This window comes from Cetorhinus maximus, chromosome 4, assembly GCF_964194155.1.
Source record: "Cetorhinus maximus chromosome 4, sCetMax3.hap1.1, whole genome shotgun sequence".
In the NCBI taxonomy this organism is placed as follows: domain Eukaryota; kingdom Metazoa; phylum Chordata; class Chondrichthyes; order Lamniformes; family Cetorhinidae; genus Cetorhinus; species Cetorhinus maximus.
The window spans coordinates 99,713,365-99,728,965 of record NC_135882.1 but is presented as its reverse complement, the minus strand read 5'-3'; positions in this window follow the sequence as shown (position 1 = coordinate 99,728,965).

The following is a 15,601-nucleotide window of genomic DNA, read 5'->3' as shown; positions in this document are numbered from 1 at the left end:
AACTCGAAGAGACCCTGCTTGATAACAGAGTTCGAGACGAGGTGAGCAACCTTCACAGGGAAAAAGAAAACCTGTTGAAAGACCTGCACACAGTACAAGGTTCCCTCAGGTCAAAGTTTGTGCCTCTGGAAAAGTATGAAGAGAAACAGCAAGAATTCAGCACTTCTCTGGAAGAAGCAAACAAATATAAAAAAGATACGGAAGAGCTGAAGAATCAGCTAAATGAAGCCAAAGAGGCTTTGGAAGCAAAAGTCACAGAATGTCCCAAGAAGCAGACAGATAATGAAATTTTTGGAGACTCAGTCACTGAACTCAGACAAGTTGAGCTTGTATCTGAGAGAAGTCTGGCCAATAGACTCCACTATGAAAGAAGGCCGAGATTAAAGTCTGCTCTAGAAAGAAAAAGGCACGTTCCAAGCAAGGGAGGTAATCTATTTGGGTCACCAGATAGATTCACAGGGCCTTCCCCCTGGCTGAGGAGAAAGTGAGAGCCATAAGACACGCACCTGCACAAAGAACGTCTCAGAGCTCAAATCATTATACTATTATAGGCGGTTCTTACCCAAGTTGTCTACAGTGCTGCCCCCACCCCCCACCCCCACCGCATTCTCTACTCAAAAAGAACCAACGTTGGTCTGGGGAGGGGTCCCAGAAAGAAGCTTTCATAAAGGTGAAACAATTGTTGCACTCATCCAACCTATTAATCCATTATGACCAGATGAAAGAATTAGCACTGACATGTGATGCATCATCCTAGAGTGGGAGCAGTGCTCTCTCACCGGATGGATGATGGTACGGAATGACCAATAGGTTATGTATCAAGAACGCTCACCACAGCGGAAAAGGGATACTCGCAGATAGAAAAAGAAGGCCTGTCCATCATCTTTGGTGTCAAGAAATTTAAATTTCACCAGTACGTAAACGGTCGTAGTTTTACAATCATTTCAGACCACAAACCATTATTTGGATTATTTAATGCAGACAAGGCTATACCACGCCTAGCCTCAGCAAGAATACAACAATGGGCTTTAATTCTGGCAGCATACAAATATACTTGCATACATAGGCTTGGCAATCAAATCGCAAATGCCGATGCCGTTAGTCATTTGCCTCTACAAGAAAATTATGAGCACATCCCAGTTCCACAGGAACTTGTTTTACTGTTAAATTTCTTAGATTCCTCACCAGTATGCACTTGACAGATCAGAGACTGGACAAGTTGGGACCCAATCCTATCTCAGGTACGAGAACAAGTGCTATATGGTTGGTCACAGGAGCCTGTATCTGACGGAATGAAACTGTACATCAACAGAAGACATGAAATAATCAGCCAGGATGGCATCTTATTGTGGGAAGCCTGCCTGATAGTTCCTCCAAACGGAAGGGAGCCACTTTTAATTGAACTACACAATGCACATCCAGGAATTTCCCGAATGAAGACCATAGCATGCAGCTATTTATGGTGGCCTGGGGTGGATGACAAAATAGAGAGTTTAGTAAAGCATTGTATGCAATGTCAGCAACTGCAAAAGTTGCCAGTGACAGCTCCATGACACCCATAGGAATGGTTAGGTAGACCCTGAGTGCGGTTACACATTGACTACGTTGGACCTTTCCTGGGAACAATTCTGCTCATTGTTGATGCCCATTCAAAATATATGAGGTGAAGTCACCAACTGCAATTGAGAAACTACGTCAGAGTTTTGTCATTCACGGACTATCAGAAGTAGTCGTTTCCGATAACGGCACGGCATTTACGAGTGCTGAGTTTCAATGGTTTATCAGCCTCAACGGTATCACTCATGTGAAAACTGCACCATACCTTCCTTCCTCAAACGGACTGGCCGAAAGGGCAGTTCAAAAGTTCAAGGCGGACATGATAAAGCTAACTGGCGATTCCTTGGCAACCAAGCTAGCATGCTCCCTTTTCATTTCAGGACTACCCCTCACATAACAACAGGTGTCACACCTGCAGAGTTATTGTTGAAATGCCGTCTCAGGACAAGATTGAGCTAATAATGCCGAATTTAGAGGGGAAGGTGGAAAGGAGTCAGGGAAGTCAGAAAACCAGATGTGACTGGCATAGTCACAAGAGGAGATTACTGTGGCCGACCTTACTGCCAACAGACATTGGAAGTTTTTAAAAATTGCATCTTCTGTGTTGAGAAGTTGAATTGATTATTGCAATTGACTTAAGTCCAGCCAGGGCGATTAAAATCCAATCCACAACCACATTGTTTTATGCCAGAATTTATTTTGTAAATGACATGGTTTAACATAATCTCTTGCATTTGCATATCATTAAAATATGCCCACCCATGCATGTCTGAATGTAATGAATGTCCGATATCGTTTCCGGTGGGATATCTTGGGAATGATGGCTGTGACTTGGCCCTCTGCTTGATTTTCCACCCTTGAATGCTGGAGTGGAGTAACCTCCTTTAGAAGCTGCGGAATAGGCTGAATTTTGCAGGCTACATGACAAAGAACTGTGATGTAAGCGTTCACAGGTGACTGAGCAGTGAGGAGAATATCATCCAAAGCACCCTGAAGTGACCTGGTACTGTAAATATTGAGAGTGGTGTTGACCTTTGCAGGAGTCCCTTTGGTGGAGTTGGGCTTCATATCCTGTTTCAGCGGGCGGCATAACTCATTGAGGCCTTCACTGGTGAAGTGTATTCTATTCAAACTGTACCCTTGATTCAGCTGGAGGTAGGACTGTTCATGTTTATCAATTTTTGAAGTCATTTACCCCCCCAGTGGTCTCATCTAACTCATATGGTGCCTTATGAGCCTGACCTTAATGATTTCTAAATGGAACTCCCACGATTGCCCTTGTAAACTGAGTGAAAGTAGAAAGTGCGAAGTGTCAGAGACAATTTATTGGAAGATGGAAGCTGAACCAAGTGTCTAAAGGCAGTAAACAGAAACTCGGGGGAAAAGTGATGCTGAAAGATTTAACAGGCAAAGCAATAGTGACCCATGCTTTGCCCTTTTAAATTCACCCCTGCTTTGCCAGTTGATGGCAGTATGCCCCTTTTGGGTGTATATCTTGTAAGTAAAGCACAAATTATGACAGGCTGGATACAGTAATATAAAAGGGTAGTGTTAAATATATAAATATAGCCTACGTTATCAGTGACATAAGATCACATGACAACAGGGTTTGTTGAGAGATGGTTTTATGTGAAGCGCGGTGCTAAGGCTGTACTGTACCTAGTTAGTATAATGTTCAATCAAAGGTAAAGTTTACCAACAGCCTTGCCTCCAGCATTATCTGTAAATCCAGGCCATGAACAACCTCATCTAAGGCCCACTTTGATGATAACAGATGGTGACAGCAGAAAACATAAGTAAAAAGCCCAACTACTAGAAGAGGCAGCAAGAGAAGCAACTGTGGGACAGGACAGCATGGGAAAATCACCAGCAGAACTCGAGAAAAGGCTACAGTGAAGAAAAGCTATGCAGAAAAACCTACCTTTTTTATAATGCTTCAACCACATGGAAGGCCTGGGTCAAACAGCAACCACAGAACTGGCATCATAGGTTTACCAGATACAGAATCACTTTGGGACTAACAGAGAAGAGTAGTGGAAAACAGGTCAGTACGCTTCTCTATGCCATAGGAAGTAGTGCAGACTGACCTAATGGTCAGATAGGGCATAAACAAAAGCCAGAATTGTTCTCTTGTCGGGTTGGTGTGCACCCAGCCCAAATGAGTGTAAAATAATGCGCGATGATGTTGGGTGAGTGTCCCGACGTCATCATGCACTCGCACTATATTTCGGTCGGTGAGCGCACACGGGAGTCAACATTGCACCCGTCGACAATTAACTAGCCTATTAAGGCCATTAAAGTATCAATTAAACATAATTTTTTGCTGCCTGTCCAACCTTATGGTTGGCGGGCAGGCAAAAAGGCCAAGCAGCATTTGCATTTTTTAGGAAACTTCATCCACGGTCGGGATGAGGTTTCTAACAGCATTTAAAAATAAAATAAAATGTTAACTTTTCATTAATAACATGTCCCTGCTCACGTGACAGAGTCGCACAAGGGGACATGTTTTTTTAACATTTTAAAATTCTTTATTTTTTATTTTCATAAACTTTCATCTCCCTGAGTCAGCTCTGTGCCTCAGGGAGCTTTTCTTGCACGTACCCGTGTGCATGCGTGAACTTGCGCACTTGCCCTTCCCCCCCCCCCCCCCCCCCCCGCCCCGAACCCCCCAGGCAGCGTTGAGCGCTGCAGCATGCGATGAGCGCTGAGTGGGCCTTAATTGGCCCACCAGTGTGAAATCGTGGCCGGGCCCCGATAGTGGGTAGCAGTCAGCTTCCCAATAGCTCCCACTAGTGCCCACTGAGCCCGCCCGATGAGGGCAAAATTCTGGCCAAAAAGATGATGGCATACAAAAAGGTTATCAAAGCCTTTGACGCTTATTTCAGTCTCAGAAGAAATACCATTATAGAAAGGGCAAAGTTTAATAGAGATGTCCAGAGACTGGGAGAGAGCATAGCGATTTATATTGATTAGTTGAGAATTGCAAATAAGGAGCCCTGCAAGACAAACTAACTTGGGATTCATTGTTGTAGGAGTCTGAGGGGAGACTTTATAACTTTTCTGCAGTCGAGGGAAGATTTAACCCTATCGAAGGCTGTGCAGTTAACAAGGCAGGCAGAAGTCAGAAAACAACATTAGCTATTTATTCGAGCTAACAAAGAGATCTCATGGAGAAAAACGGTTGACAGAGTCCAGTTTGTAGGACACAGCTCACCTAATTCAAAACAGAAAGAGTGGTAGCAGCCATTATTCAGTGTTCTCATTGTCACAGAAAAAGCTGCATTGGAATGAAGGGTGTCCCAACAATAATGTGGACTGCCATTCCTGCAATTTTAAATTGGTATGCCACAGCAAAAAACTCCTAACACAAAATTAAAGGAGAAACAAACAAAATCATATAGCATTCTGGAAGTAGAAGATGGAAAAGATAATGAAGCGCCATTCTTAGGGAGAAATAACAGAATAAATTGGGTTCTTTTGGAGCGCAGACATTATGGTCAACAGACATAAAACAAACATCAAATTATACACTGGAGCAGGAGTTTCAAGCCTTTCCAAAACAGAACAGTGACTAAAGCAAGACTTCCCCCAGCCATTGACCATAGGACTCCACTGTCCAGGAAACATTCAGCTGAAGATCGAGGGAGAGTTGACTGCTAGACTACAGTACAAAGGAAGAGAAACCACAGAAACCTTATATGTGACCCACAGCCAAGAGTGTTCAGTGTTAAGTTGAAAAGCTTGCACAGATCTACAAGTCACCTCTAAAGTAGACAAATTGGGAAGCTAAGAAAAACCGACAGAGTTCTAGACAGAATTTCCGAGATCATTCAGAGATCCTTAGAAAACTGAAACAAGTGCTGTGAAGCGGGTGCACCAAAACATAATAGAACCATGTGAAAAACTCGAGAAAACCAGGCAGAAGAGGAACAGCAGGTGAAGGAACCACAAGTCCATCACATGGATGAGCTGCTTACATCAAGCAAGAAACCGACAGACAAAAATGTCCAAGGAAAACAGGAGATGCATTATCAAGCATGCCTGTTGAAAAGCCTGAACAGGAGGACATAAATTTCATTGAGGGTGTAGAATCATATACCTCATTGACCACCAAGTTCCTATCAGCAACAACACAGAAGCTGAATGAAATCTGAAAGACATAAAAAACAAATGAAGAATTTGCAAAAATTAGAGTACACTGCATAAATGGATGGCCAGAATATGTTTCAAACACTTTCATCCTGAAACAATCCTTCTAACAATGAAGACATCTCAGTATCGTGGATGATTTGCTAATTTATGTTGAGAGGCTGGTCATACCAAAAGTCCTCAGACTTGAGATCCTTCAGAGGATACACCATTTAGGTATTACAAAGTGTTGTGCTAGAACATGAAAATCAGTTTTCTGACCTGGGATCTCAAAATCATTAGAGGAAATTATTTTGTGCTGCATCACATGTGCAATCCATCGTCAAGACCAAAGAGAACCATTGATGGTATCCCCATTTCCATCCAGGCAACAGGAACGTCTCCGAATGGATTCTTTCGAGCTCAAGGGTAAGACATACCTCATAGTTGTTGACGATTGTTCCAGATGGATTGAGGTCAAATGTCTTCTTAGTCTGACCTCAGAAGCAGTCACTAAACCATTAAAATAAATTTTTAACATATATAGCATTTGAGATCCAGTTATTACAGACAATGGCCCACAGTCTGTAAATGAATGTTTAAAGAAGTTCACAGAAGATTATGGATTTGTTCACACAACTAATTCTCCCAGCTAATGGCGATTCTGAAAGAGGAGTAAGAACGGCCAATTATCGCTCCATCAGTCTGCTCTCCATCATCAATAAAGTAATGGAAGGGGTCATCAACAGTGCAATCAAGTGGCAAATGCTTAGCAATAACCTGCTCACTGAGTCAGCTCCTGACCTCATTACAGCCTTGGTTCATACATGGACAAAAGAGCTGAACTCCGAGGTGAGGTGAGGTTGACTGCCTTTGACATCAAGGCTGCATTTGACTGAGTGTGGCATCAAGGAGCCCTAGCAAAACTGGAGTCAATGGGAATCAGGGGTAAAACTCTCCACTGGTTGGAGTCATACCTAGCACAAAGGAAGATGGTTTGGTTGTTGGAGGCAGTCATCTCAGCTCCAGGACATCACCACAGGAGTTCCTCAGGGTAGTGTCCTCAGCCCAGCCATCTTCAGCTGTTTCATCAATGACCTTCCTTCCAACATAAGGTCAGAAGTGGGGATATTCGCTGATGATTGCACAATGTTCAGCACCATTCACGACTCCTCAGATACTAAAGCAGTCCATTTTCAAATGCAGCAAGACCTGGACAATATCCAGGCTTGGACTGACAAGTGGACGCAACACTTGTGCCACACAAATGCCAGGCAATGACTATCTCCAACAGGAGAGAATCCAACCATCAACCCTTGATGTTCAATGACATTACCATCACTGAATCCCCCACTATCAGCATCCTGAGGGTTACCATTGACCAGAAACTGAACTGGACTAGCCATATAAATACTGAGGCTACAAGAGCAGGTCAGAGGCTAGGAATCCTGTGATGAGTAACTCACCTCCTGACTCCCCAAAGCCTGTCCACCATCCACAAGGCAAAAGTCAGGAGTTTGATGGTCCACTTGCCTGGATGAGTGCAGCTCCCATAACACTCAAGAAGCTTGATACCATCCAGGATAAAGAAGCCTGCTTGATTGGCACCACACCCATAAACATTCACTCCCTCCATCACTGATGCACAGTAGCAGCAGTGTGTACCATCTACAAGATGCACTGCAGGAATTCACCAAAGCTCCTTAGACAGCACCTTCCAAACCCATGAGCACTACCACCTAGAAGGACAATAGCAGCAGATAGATGGGAATACCACCACGTGGAAGTTCCCCTCCAAGTCACTCACCATCCTGACTTGGAAATATATCGCTGTTCCTTCACTGTCCCTGGGTCCAAATCCTGCAATTCCCTTCCTAACAGCACTGTGGGTGTACCTACACCACATGGACTGCAGCGGTTCAAGAAGGCAGCTCATCACCACCTTCTCAAGGGCAACTAGGGATGGGCAATAAATGCTGGCCCAGCCAGCGAAGCCCACATCCCATGAATGAATGAAAAAAGCTGTAAAAGCTTAATTGAAGAAAAATTATGATACCACCCTAGCACTGTTGAGTTACCATTCCACAACATTTCAGAATGGCTTGGCTCTGTCAGAAGTTCTGCTGGGAAGAAGACAATGGATTCAATTTCCTGTCCTTCTATGTACACTTATACCATCTTTCAAAGTAGCAGATATAGGGCGGAATCGTCTAAGATTTCCACTAAGTGCTGTAGGGGGCAGGTAAAATGATGTTTTACCCTCTGGCTGCGATGGCACAACACTTATGCTTTCCTGGGAAGCATGCCATTTCCATGGTGGGCGGGCTCCCATTCACCCGTGAAGCATCACCTCACCGCTTCATCATGCCAGGCGCCATGTTTAAAGTCCAGCCCCGGGCACATATCTCAGTGCTTCCAACCCACAACGGCTGCAGGGACGATGTCCACAAAAGGCATAATGACCGTAGTCCCCAGGTTTATTGATGCATCACTGAATGCCTTTTGAATGCCGTGGAGGCCTGCCGTGATGTCCTCTACCCCCACTCTGGCCACAGGATGGGCATTGGCGTGACCAACCAGATTTAGGAAGGGGTGGCAGCAGTGGTCAGCACCAATGCCCTTCAAAAGAGGACAGCCACCCAGTGCCACAAGAGGATGAATGATCTCCTTTTTTCCGCCAGGGTAAGTCACTCTTCTCACACTCTCAACTCACACACTCACAAACCCATCACAGATTAACAGGGATCTCACTCACTGCCAGTTCAAGAGAAATCACCATTTACTCTTTCATATACACTTTCATTGTCCTCATCTTGTCCATGGGACCACTCACTACCCACACATGCCAGGCATATTTATCATTTGGCCTGGCAGGTGTCCCGCTTACATTCTCTCCATTTCAATTCATGCAGGACAAGCTGGCACACAACAATATGGAGCGGTCACAGACCTGGAGGAATGCCTGAAATCAAGTTCCTCACAGACTTTGAAAACAGCCATTCAGCTGACCAGTGATGATCTGGACCATTCCTGTGCTGACGTTACAGTGCTCTAGCAAGTGAGGATCCAGCAGTGCAACATCCATTAGACAAACATGCTATGAGTGAGATGTCCTGTTTCACAGGCCACTGCTTTCGCAGGCACATCTGGGAAACCGCTGAAGAAGTCCATGACCCAGGGCCTCCACTCAAGCCCTAAAGAAACCACTGAAGAGGAATCTGAAGGCACCTTCATTGAAGATCTATCACAGCGCTCGCCCACACCCTCCACCAGCGCAGAGACACACACTTCAGAGGGGCCTAGCTTTAGAGTAGCCTTGGGATCACAATCTGGTGAACACATCACACTGTCTGATCCACAGCAGGTGGCGGCAGGGACTTCCCAGGCCCCCAGCACTCGGAGGAACTGTTGGAGGCCATAAATTTGCTGAGTCCGAGTCAGATGATGAGCCTCTGGACTTGGTCATGTCATAGTAGCTGGAGCTGCAAAGTCAAGCTGGGGAACAACAGGGAACGATGACCACTGCACACCTCAGATTGCAAGGCACAATGAAGGAGTCCGTCCACCTTCATGCTGAGGTGATAGCACTGGCATGCCAACACACCGAGGTCAACACTGTTAGGATGGCGGCTGCCATGGAGATGTTGGTCCAGGACGTCGCTCCTGCACTGTTGTGCGGGCTCAACTCCATTGCTGTTGGCATAATTTGCCTCCAACAGTGTGTACGTGAGAGGGGTGCCAGGCAGCTCGATCTCACTCCAGCTACCCCTTCTGCTAACGGAGTCAGCTTGTGGCTCTTGGGCACCCAGAGGGAGGAGCATCTGCAGGTGTACCCCTCAGGGCCATCCATCCAGGTGACTCTGGGAGTGCCCTGTCCATCCAAATCCCCACTTCCTGTGACCTCAGCAGCTCCAGCTCCACAGGCCGAGGAGAGTGTCACTGTAACACCCAGGACCCTGAAAGCAGGCTGAGGCCCTCCAGGTCTCAGCCCTCCAGAGGACACCCACCAAGGTCATCACAGACAGGCCGAAGCAGTCAGCAGGCTGCCTCCACCTTCGATGTGGATGTTGGGGGAGCACCAAGATGTAGCTGCAGGGTTAGGAAAGTTAAGAAGATGTAATTGCACAGCCTGGGCATGGGTGTTAATCACTTGTACATAGTGTTCGCTATTGTAAATAAACTCCCAAGAATCTGTTCTGTTGAAGGGTCATGAGGACTTGAAACATCAACTCTTTTCTTCTCTGCCGATGCTGCCAGACCTGCTGAGTTTTTCCAGGTAATTCTGTTTTTGTTTTGGATTTCCAGCATCCGCAGTTTTTTGTTTTTATCCCAAGAATCTCTCTCTGCCTATGGCTCCTTGTTCTGATGAGCAGTGTTCTTGTCACTCAGATGTGAAACCTTTCTGTGCAAGATAAAGGCAGGTGTCACAGTCCAGGCCTCTTCCCTTTGCTTTGTGCAGTCTTCAGACCACAGCAATGGCCCAGCCTCAACTTCCTGGACACATTACTGATGCCTGCACCTCGATGGTGCTTGTCATTGCTGCCAGAATGTTGTGGGCAGGTGTCAGAGTTCCATCATTCTCTCTGTGTGCTCTCAGCACCTTTAAGGTGGGGCTTGCCCCCATCTATTCAGCATCTGTGACCACTGATGATGTGCTCCTGAAAGGGTCAGGGGCTGAATGCGGACAAAGGATCAGGTGCTTTTAAAATTTCACAGCTGTGTCTCTATGATATGATCCTGATCACAGCACCAGCAAGCTGCACTCGGCTGGAAAGGTATCAGACACTCTCAGAGGCTGTGTGAAGCTCTATGGAGTGTCCTCACTGCATGTTGTCATCATCCTCGTACAATCGAGCGACTATTAGGGCCTCCACTGCATCTCCATGACAGGAGCATTCTCACAGAGGGTACGTGCACTGCCATAAACCAGACTGGAGTCAAACGTTCACAGATGCAATGTGAGGATCCATGGTGTCTCCTCACTGCATGTCGTCATCATTCTTTGCAAAACTAGCAGCTATGAGACCCTCCCGAATGCGCCTGCCACATCTGGCCAGTGCAAGGGCCTCATCCGGTCATCGCTGGCCTTTGAGGACCTCCTGGCCCTCATCCCCATCGACGTCCTCCTCATCCGAGGATATCTCCAGCTCCTGCATCTCCTCCTCAGCCATTTCCTCTTCCCATTGTAGCGCCAGGTTTTAAGAGGCACAGCAGATGGCAATGATGCGTGACACCCTCTGCGGACTGTACTGCAGGGCTCCACCAGACCTGCCCAGCCACCGGAACCTCATTTTCAGCATCCCGATGGTCTGCTCCACCAAGTTGCGAGCTGCAGCATGAGCCGTGTTATACCTTCATTCTGCTGCAGTCTGAGGCCGCCACATGGGTGTTATCAGCCACATCCTCTGCGGATAGCCCTTGTCCCCGAGGAGCCAACCCTGCAACTTCTTTGGACCCTGGAATACGTCAGGGATCTGTCACGACTGAGAGTGTAGGAGTCATGCACACTCCCTGGAAACCGTGCGCACACCTGCAGGAAGCGTTTCTGGTGGTCATACATCAGCTGCACATTCAGCGAATGGAAGCCCTTGCGGTTGACATAGCTGACTGCTTGTTGCGACGGAGATCTTAGGGCCACGCGAGTGCAGTAAATGGCACCCTGAATCTGTGGGAAACCTGGGATCTGGGCGAATCCATTCGCTCTTGCATCCTGGCTGTCCTGGCCCAGGACGAAATGCACAAAGTTGTGTGCCCTCGCAAAGATGGCATCCATGACCTCATGGAAGCAATTGTGGGTAGAGGCTTGTGATATCCCACAGAGGTCACCTGTGGAGCCCTGAAAGAAATTGAACGCCACTGTCAAATTCATGGCCACAGGCAGTGGATGCCCTCCATGTCCCCGTGTAAATAAAATATTTAATGAATTCAGAGACTTGGGGGCGGGAGAGGCAGTATAAAGGGTTAATGTTAAATTTGTAAAAATATAGTTTCTGTTATCAGTGATGTAAGATCACATGACAACAGAGTATGCTGAGAGAAAACTCTTTGTTGAGTCTCGTGCTAAGCCTTGTACTGTACAGAGTTAGTATAATGTTCAATAAAATGTAAAGTTTACCAACAGCTGTGCCTGCAGCATTATCTATAAATTCAGATCATGAACAACCTTATCTAAGACCCAAAATGATAATATTAGAGATACATGACCTCATTCAGTGGTTACTGCGTCATTTGCACATACCTGCATGTAAATGAATGGTTTCTGATGTCTACCGTCAGTTCTGGTGAAGGTTCACAATGATATGGCAGGACCTCAGCCCAGTTTGCACACATCTCTGCTCAGGTTACCACCTAAAACAGACCAGGAAAACCAGGAAAATGATTTATTAGGCTGATACCTGATTGCAGTACTGAGTTCTTCATTTTTATAGGTACTGCCTTTTGATAAATGTTAAACTGAGTCTGTAGCTTTTTGTTGTTTTGGATCAAGTGGAGGTAATAAAGCCCATGGGACTATTCAAATAAGAGCAGGGAGTTCTCCTGGTGTCCTGGCCAAATTCATTCCATAGCCATTAATTCGTTTAATTGGTGATTCACCTCCTGTGGAGTTTGTGGGACTATGTTGTTTACAAATTGGCTGCAACGTCTTCCCGCTGACCAGACTGACTACACTTCAAAAGTAATTCATTGAATATTGCGTGCTTTCGGGCATCCGAATAATGTCACAAGGCACTAAATAAGTGCAAGTTCTTTCTTCTTTCTTTCATAATGTAGCATAATCAGAACCCAGCGATGTTAAAAGTTCAATTCATATCAATGAGAAATTGTGGTTTCATGTGCCTCTTTCAATTTTATATTGTCTCTGTAATGTCTGGACATAAATAATTGCAGTATTTTTCTTTATTCTTTTCATGGGCAAGGCCAGCATTTATTGCCCATCCTTAATTGCCCTTGAACTGAGTAGCTATGCTAGGCTATTTCAAAGTCAATCACATTGCAATGGGTGTGGAGTTGCATGTAGGCCAAACTGGGTAAGGATGGCAGATTTCCTTCCCTAAAGGGCATTAGGGAAACAGGTTTTTATAGCATGGTTATCATTACTGAAACCAGCTTCATATTCTAGATTTACTAATTGAATTTGATTAACTGCTATGGCTTTGAACCCATGTCCCAGGGATTAGCCTGAACTTCCAGGTTACTAGCCCAGTGACATTACCACTACACCATCATCTCCCTATGCAGTGATTTATTCCTTACAATGCTGTATTATACTTCACATCTGCCCTTTTTCTCTTTTCCATGAAGCATCAGTATTAGAACAGGCGGGATCTGTACCGTTGGGACGGTCTCCACCTGGACCGATCTGGGACCAATGTTCTAGCGAAAAGTGTAAATAGGGTGGTCAACTTGACTTTAAACTAGAAAGTGTGGGGAGAGGGAAGGGTAAAACTCCAAGAAGTATGACTAATGGGAAACAAAGCAGCAGGTTAGCGTGTGGTGGGGTGAATTCAACTTCATGGAAAATTATGAAAAAACTGAAAAGAAAGGAGAGCCCAGGAGAGGCTATTAAAGTCTCCAAAACACAAAATAGGACAGAGTGTTTGGAAAGGGCTAGGAATCTAACTTCAAGCACATCAGATAAAGGGACAACAATGAGAAAGGGGACGGGAAATACAGGACTGAAGGTGTTGTATCTGAATGCACGCAGTATATGAAATAAGGTAAATGAGCTTGTGGCACAGATTGAAATTGGCAGGAATGATGTGGTGGGCATCACAGAGACATGGCTGCAAGGGGACCAGGACTGGGAGCTAAATATCCAAGGATATACATCCTATCGAAAAGATAGGCAGGTTGGCAGAGGAGGTGGGGTTGCATTGTTAGTATGAAATTAAATCGATAGCAAGAAATGATGTAGGGTCAGATGATGTAGAATCTTTGTGGGTAGAGTTGAGGAACCGCAAAGGTGAAAAAACCATAATGGGAGTTATGTACAGGCCTCCGAGCAGTAGTCAGGATGTGGGGCACAAGATACACCAGGAGATAGAAAAGGCGTGTAAGAAAGGCAAGGTTACGCTGATCATGGGGGATTTCAATATGCAGGTAGACTGGGAAAATCAGGTTGGTAGTGGATCCCAAGAAAAGGAATTTGTGGAATGTCTACGAGATGGCTTTTTGGAGCAGCTTGTGGTGGAGCCCACTAGGGAACAGGCAATTCTAAATTTAGTGATGTGTAATGAGGCAGATTTGATAAGGGAGCTTAAGGTGAAGGAACCCATAGGAGGAAGTGACCATAATATGATAGAATTTACCCTGCAATTTGAGAGGAAAAAGCTGGAATCAGATGTAACAGTATTACAGTTGAATAAAGGCAACTACAGAGGCATGAGGGAGTTGCTGGCCAGAATTGACTGAGAGATGAGCCTAGCAGGAAAAACAGTGGAACAGCAATGGCAGGAGTTTCTGGGAGTAATTTGGGAGACACAGCAAAAATTCATCTCTAGGAAGAAGAAGGGAGGACGAGGCAACCATGGCTGACAAGGGAAGTCAGGGACAGCATAAAAGCTAAAGAGAAAGCATACAATGTGGCGAAGAGCAGTGGGAAACCAGGGGATTGGGAAGCCTACAAAGACCAACAGAGGACAACTAAAAAAGAAATAAGGAGGGAGAAGATTAAATATGAGGGTAAACTAGCCAGTAATATAAAAGAAGATTGCAAGAGTTTTTTTAGATATACAAAGGGTAAGAGAGAGGCAAAAGTGGACATTGGGCCGCTGGAAAATGACGCTGGAGAAGTGGTAGTGGGGAACAAAGAAATGGCGGAGGAACTGAATAGGTACTTTGCGTCAGTCTTCACAGTGGAAGACACGAGTGACATCCCCAAAGTTCAAGAGAGTCGGGGGGTAGAGGTGAGTATGGTGGCCATTACCAAGGAGAAGGTGTTAGGAAAACTGAAAGGTCTGAAGGTGGATAAATCAGCTGGACCAGATGGAATACACCCCAGAGTTCTGAAGGAGATAGCTGAAGAGATAGTGGAGGCGTTAGTGGTGATCTTTCAGGAATCATTGGAGTCAGGGAGGGTCCCAGATGACTGGAAAATCGCTAATGTAACCCCCCTGTTTAAGAAGGGAGTGAGGCAAAAGACGGGAAATTACAGGCCGATTAGCCTGACCTCGGTCGTTGGTAAGATTTTAGAGTCCATTATTAAGGATGAGATTTCAGAATACTTGGAAGTGCATGGTAAAATCAGGTAAAGTCAGCATGGTTTCAGCAAGGGGAGGTCATGCCTGACAAATCTGTTAGAATTCTTTGAGGAGGTAACGAGTAGGTTAGACAAAGGAGAGCCAATGCATGTTATCTACTTGGACTTCCAGAAGGCCTTTGACAAGGTGCCACACAGGAGGCTGCTCAGTAAGATAAGAGCCCATGGTGTTATAGGCAAGGCACTAGCATGGATAGAAGATTGGCTGTCTGGCAGGAGGCGGAGAGTGGGGATAAGGGGGTCCTTCTTAGGATGGCGGCCGGTGACTATTGGAGTTCCGCAGGGGTCAGTGTTGGGACCACAACTTTTCACTTTATACATTAATGATCTAGATGAAGGAACTGAGGGCATCCTGGCTAGGTTTGCAGATGATACGAAGATAGATGGAGGGACAGGTAGTATTGAGGAAGCGGGGAGGCTGCAGAAGGATTTGGACAGGTTAGGAGAATGGGCAAAGAAGTGGCAGATGGAATACAACGTGGGCAAGTGTGAGGTCATGCACTTTGGTAGGAAGAATAGAGGCATAGACTATTTTCTAAATGGGGAGAGAATTCAGAAATCTGGAGTGCAAAGGGACTTGGGAGTCCTAGTCCAGGATCCTCTTAAGGTTAACTTGCAGGTTGAGTCGGTAGTTAGGAAGGCAAATGCAATGTTGGC